Source organism: Pteropus vampyrus, unplaced genomic scaffold (genome assembly GCF_000151845.1).
Source record: "Pteropus vampyrus isolate Shadow unplaced genomic scaffold, Pvam_2.0 Scaffold6102, whole genome shotgun sequence".
In the NCBI taxonomy this organism is placed as follows: domain Eukaryota; kingdom Metazoa; phylum Chordata; class Mammalia; order Chiroptera; family Pteropodidae; genus Pteropus; species Pteropus vampyrus.
In genome coordinates, this window is record NW_011894883.1 from 1 (window position 1) to 5,992 (window position 5,992).

At 37.0% G+C, this 5,992-nt stretch overlaps 1 pseudogene; it reads right to left on the bottom strand.

Moving 5' to 3' along the window:
* Positions 1-4,537: 4,537 nt before the first annotated feature.
* On the bottom strand, positions 4,538-4,655 carry LOC111734787 (annotated as a pseudogene).
* Between the last annotated feature and the right edge of the window lie 1,337 nt (positions 4,656-5,992).

Genomic DNA, 5,992 nt, shown 5'->3' on the forward strand with positions numbered 1-5,992 from the left:
TCTGTTCGCCAGGCCATGGACCCTGGTGTGGAGCTACATTTGCTCAGAGGAAAGGTGCCGTTTTCTTCTCACAAAAAAAGCCGTCCAGGCCTTGTTCTAATGCTTCACAGCATTTGCACTTTTTTCTCACAACTCTTTGAAGGTGGAATTTTATCCAATTTCGCCTTTGGGGGTTCCCAACACTGTGCCTGGACTAAGAGTTGAAAGGAAAGGAGGGAAAACTGATAACTGAGTCTCAAAAAAATATCTTTTGATATGTCCTCCAGTTTGGGGAAAGAGAGTACCACAAAAACATAATGTTTTATGGAACACTCAAGTCAGTTTATGGGGGAATAAGAATACTGTCCTGCAGAATCTCTGACCTATTTTCTTGTTTCAAAAATCCAGAGATAATTACATTAACATTTTGGCAAAACATTTTTAGACATCTTGTTATGCATATAAATTTACACATATCATTCTACATTCGTGAGCTCATTTTCTGTTTTTACTCTTTATTGTGTCATGGTCATTTTTCCAAGTCAATATCTATAGATTTATGCCATGATTTTTAAAGACTGTAATATTCCATTGCATGGATAGGCTATACTGTATTTAACCAATGAAGATTGGATATTGATGGGTATTTAGGTTCTTTATAATGTTTGGCTCTTAAAATGGATCTAGGGTAAGCATACATTTTTAATATACACAAGCACACATGCTCACACTATTTTCTCCAGTAGTAGACTTGCTGGTTCAAGGGGTTCCAACTCAAATATTAATCTCTGTATCTCTGTGAGAAAAATTATAACTTCCTCATAATCCCTATACCAGTAGGAGTGGGTTTAAAATGGTATAGTGTACCATATGTGTAAAAACACATACTTAATGATTCTGATTTACATTCTTAAAGCAAACTTTGGAAGATCTATTTAGTGGCTATCTTGCTTGCATACTTGGGATTGAGAGTGGAAGTACTTTGTAAGTCATGCAGTGCTATACAAACCTCAGTGACTCATTGCTAGGGCTTTACAGAGTATCTGCCATGTACTCTCAAAAAACGTTTATTTATATAATTCATTAAATATCGGGGTGGGGGAATCCCAAAGACAATGGTTTCTGAACCTAGTTGTACAACAGAATAAACCAAAGAGATCATCAAGAAAGCGAGTCTAGGCCCTGTGTCCTAGAGCCCCTGAATTTCTGTGAGCAGGACCTGGGCATTCCAATTGATATTGATGTATGTCTTTGTTTGAAATTCCTCCTTTAAGGTATTTCTTTGTCTTATCTCCAAGTATTTTTTCTAGCAAATTAGAGAATATTTTTTAGCCTCATTCATATACTTATAATTTTTATTTTCCTGTTTGGAAGTTTCTAACTCCTTCCAGAATACTTTTAGGTGGTTGTTTTGTTTTGTTTTGTTTCTGTATTGATTTAGCCCTGATCCTTGTAAATCTTGAGAAGTCTTAAATATGGGTTCTTGGTCTGCTATTCAGTTCACACCATGGCAAGATGACTCCATAGCCCTTGTTTCTACCACAAAGAATGGTGAATTTGTAGTGATTGTACTTTTCAACTTTGTATGTTATATTACCAGATTAAAATTCTCTGTCTATACTAGTGGCCTATCAGACTCCCTTTTTAGATTTTACTAATAAGAATTTTCAGTTAAGAGTAGCAGTTGAACTATATGGAAAGTTTGGCTGGTGGACTGAAATTTTTATCTAATTTATTTAATTTTTCCACATGCTTACATGCTATGGAGCAACTAAAATTTTTATCTTGAGAATTCTTATCAAAGAGTAAAGTTGTCTAAGTAGGAATTTTGCAAATTTGGACTCTGTAACCCATACTTAAGTAAATTTTTATAAAGGAGCTAAATTAACCTCAAATGATCTCATTGATCTTAATATACAAAACATAAAAAAATAGATTTTCATAGCATAACAAATTGCACGTTTTCCAATTACTATGTGAAGTTTTTGGATTTTAGAGCAAAATTAATGTTTTTAGATTATTTTTAGGTTTAATGATCATGCAGTAACATCTGCCTTATAACATTTAGTGTTTATACACTACAGAGTTTAAGGGAAGCAATTTAACATTTCTCTACTTTTTAGTATTTACAATATTGACCTGTTCCTTGTCAAGGTCATTGTATTTCTCTGTCAAAACCTGAGGCATGGAAAAGAAACAATTAAATTCAGTAAAGCTTGAATCATATTTGTCCTTTAAAATATTACATTAGACAGTGTAGAAGGATGACTGTGACCAAGATAGGAGTGATACTGGAGGCCTTTTAGGAGGCATCCAAATCATTCACGCCAGAGATGATGCAGATCTGAACCAATGCAGAAAATGTGAGAATGAAGAGGAACTGGTGGGGTCCAGAAACATTAAATCCACAGGAGTTGGTGATTGGTTAGTTTTGGGGGGGATTGGAGAGTTTGAGAGAAAAGACAGTCTAGGTTCACTCTTAGTGAAAATGCTCAGTCAGCAGCTAAATGGATTTAAAGCTAGTAAGGCAATGGGAGCTGGATGCATGACTACTGTCATCAAATTAAAGGTGAGACTCGAAGCTGCATTTGTAGAAATGCAAAAGCAAAGTGGTAATGCAGAGAAGTTTTATCTTAAGACATAACCTTATTTTTATCATTTCTAGGTTACTTGAGATCACCTCACTAGAGTTCCCATGCACTAGGAAAGGCCAGCTGATTCTTCCCAAATGTCTTCAAGGGTGGCATTATGTTTGCTGTTAGCCTTAGAAAATCCTGAAACTTGATGTCAGCTTGTTTTGAGTGAATTTGGCTCGGGGTTGAGTCACATTTAAGAGAGTCATACCAGGGGATTCTGGTTATTTATTGGCAACGAGAATATAGTTGTTATACAGTCCAGATTACTTGTGTTGGCTCAGCCAGTGCAAAAATATGATCAGAAGGTTGCATGTTAAACATGGGATCCTAACAGAGAAGTTAATGAGGCTAAATGAATCAGTTATTTAATAATATTAAGCTGAATAGATAGTGCCTCTATCTCACCAGAGGAGGCTCTTCTCTCTTCAGGTGAGAAATATTTAGGGCCTTCAGACTACACCCCTTAGAACTACCTGTGTGATAATGAATGCCCAGCCAAAGGGCATCTGCAGTTTTAATTTGCTGGAGTCTCCACCACTTCTCCTTGACTCCTGACCACAGAGGACAAGTGTCAGTTCAGCTACTGGAAATCAAAAATGTTAGTGTTGGAATACAACATCTTTATTTGTACCCGCTTACTTATGTGCTTCATCTACGTAATCTATGAGGTTGTAACAGTTTACAAGTCATCCTCTGAAGGAGAATTTTATTTCCTGGTTACTTGTGGGGAGTGGAGGGCCATCTGACTACAGTGACCATGTACTGACAAAAACGGATATGGATTAGATGGCTCAAAGTGAGAAGAAGATAGATGAAAAGGCTTGAGAAAGATTAAAACTCGCTGCAATTAGTTTTTACAAATACCACTTAATGCTGCTTTGACTTGCAAATCATACTGTAGGTTGGTTTCTTGGATGGGAAACCTTTGTAATTATAGCCTGTAGAAGCTGTGGATCAGGAAGAAAGAAATCTTTCCTGGGGTTTTAGGGGAGGAAGAATAATCTTCCCGCTACCCTTCTGAGTTCATAGCCAAGACCCCTGTGGTAAAAAACAAATTAACAAGAGAAAAACAAACAGACATTTATTAACAGGTGTACCTAATATATACATGGGGGAGACCAAGGGAAAAATAAGCAATTCATGAAGTGGCTTAGATTTCAGGATTGAATACCATCTTAATAGGAAAAGAGGATGGAGGATCTAGGCCTCTTTGGGGACACAATGATTTTTAGGGAAGATGAATCGGCCCTTAGAAGAATAGATGGAAGGTATGATAGTTTGTGACAAAGTCTGGGTGTAGTGTCGACTTCTAGTCTCCTCTCCATTGACAAGAGTCAGTCTTCTCTGATTGATGAAACTCCTGAAGAGGGGATTTATAACAACTGAATTCCTTTCAGAGGATCTGTCTTTAGGCAGAAAAGAAGAGTTTAGAGAAGGACTTCTGTGTTTATTTGCTGTTTTTCACATGCCTTTGGCTCAAAGAAATCAATATACTATATATAGGCGTATTTTGGGGTGGCATATCCTGCTACCCTTCAGGGTGATATAAGTTGGAGAAACTATGGTCAGTGGTTCATCATTGCTCTTGTATTCATCTTGTTTCCTTACAATGGGGTCCCAGCCTTGGACTGGACATTGATTTACCAACAGTAAGATTTAAGACTTGATAAAGCTACTTGGTTGAATCAAGAGGAAAAAATCCTGTATATTCTGTTTCTGTATTCTCTCCTGAGAATATATTTCTTTCCATCCCACAGTTCATCTTTAGGCTATTGGCTTGCTTGCTTATTTATCTTTCTTTCTATCTATCTATCTATCTATCTATCTATCTATTTATTTATTTTAGGTGAGGCAACCCTTGGTTGACCTCACAGATTGCAAGGACCTTGTCAGTTTACAATCCTTTTTTTTAAAATTTTTCACGCCTACAGCACCTGGTCTTCCTAGGTGGTCTCCCATCCAAGTGCTAACCAGGCCTGACCCTGGTTAGCTTTAAGATCAGACGGGTTTGAGCTTGTTCAGGGTGGCATGGCTGTAGACAGGCTATTAGCTTTTAAATTCAGTTTCAGAGTAGCTACAGGAGAACGAGTTACAGAGTTGTTTAAAATATAGATCCCAAGATTCTGGTTTTGTGGGTACGAAGGAAGGGTCCAGGAGCCCGCATTTTTTAAAAGCTCTCCATGCTGAATTCAGAGGTACATTCGGGTTTGGGGGGCACTCTTAGAGATTACTGCCACAAAGCTCCAATAGTGCCCCTTTTACTCTCTGAGTCTTTTCCTTCTAATACACTGTGCATTCCCATTTCCAGGGTGGCATTAAAACTACACACCTGCATGATTTCTCACAGGCCTGTTAGCATTGTCGACAAAAGAAGAGCCAAACCTATAGAAAAATTTTATGAGTTTATTACAGTTTATTTGAGCCAAACTGAGGATGTGCCCAGAGCAAGATCTCAATGGATTGAAAAAATGTTCTTGAGAATGATAGTTTAGTGATTCTTTTTACACATGTAGAATCCAAGGAGAAAACGTTAAGGAAGGTTACATGAAACTCATCGGTAGTGCATTAAGAAGGTGGGAGAAAGCAAAGTAGGGAAGAGAATTTCTGGGATCAGATAAAAAGCGAAATGGACAGATACATACTTCTTTTACATTGGTGGATATAGGACAGTTGACATTTAACAATTACAAGTAAATGGAGATGGTATGCAGGCAACAAAATAACAATGAGGAGTTTGGTGCATTTGCTCTTGTGAGGGTGGTTGCACCTCTTAGGGGGTCCAGAAAAGATTATTCTGGCAGTTCAAAGTATATTATCCTAGATGCATAAGAATAATGGGCAGGGCTTGCTTAACATAAAGATGAATCTTTTATTAAGGTAGGTATAGGCCTGGGGTATGACTACCCACCATGATCCGCCCAGTTAGGAGTTTGTCCTGTGTGGTTACTTTTGGTCACTGAGCTTGTCAGGTCTACTGTGAAGCCTCTTTTTCATTCACAGTATTATTGTCTTGAACAAGAATTTTTGAGAATTTTTTTTGTAAGAATGAATCAGATAATATCCTATTACAGAGTTCCTGAAAGTGAAGCCTATAAATTCCTCATCCTTATAACACTTAGTACAGAGCCTTCCATACATTAGACTATTTATCCATGTTTAGAGGGTTTCATACTCAAGAATGAGAAAAGTAAGGCTTTGGTAAATAAAGTTGAGTTTCTCTTTTACAAATACTTTCTGGTATGGATGGCTACATTTACTCACTTTATATAAGTTCAATTTTTAACCATTAATTATAATTTAGGCACTAGAAATAAGTGACTTGCATGTACTATTTTATTTAATTTTTTCAACGATTCTGTTAATTAGGTGAAGATAGC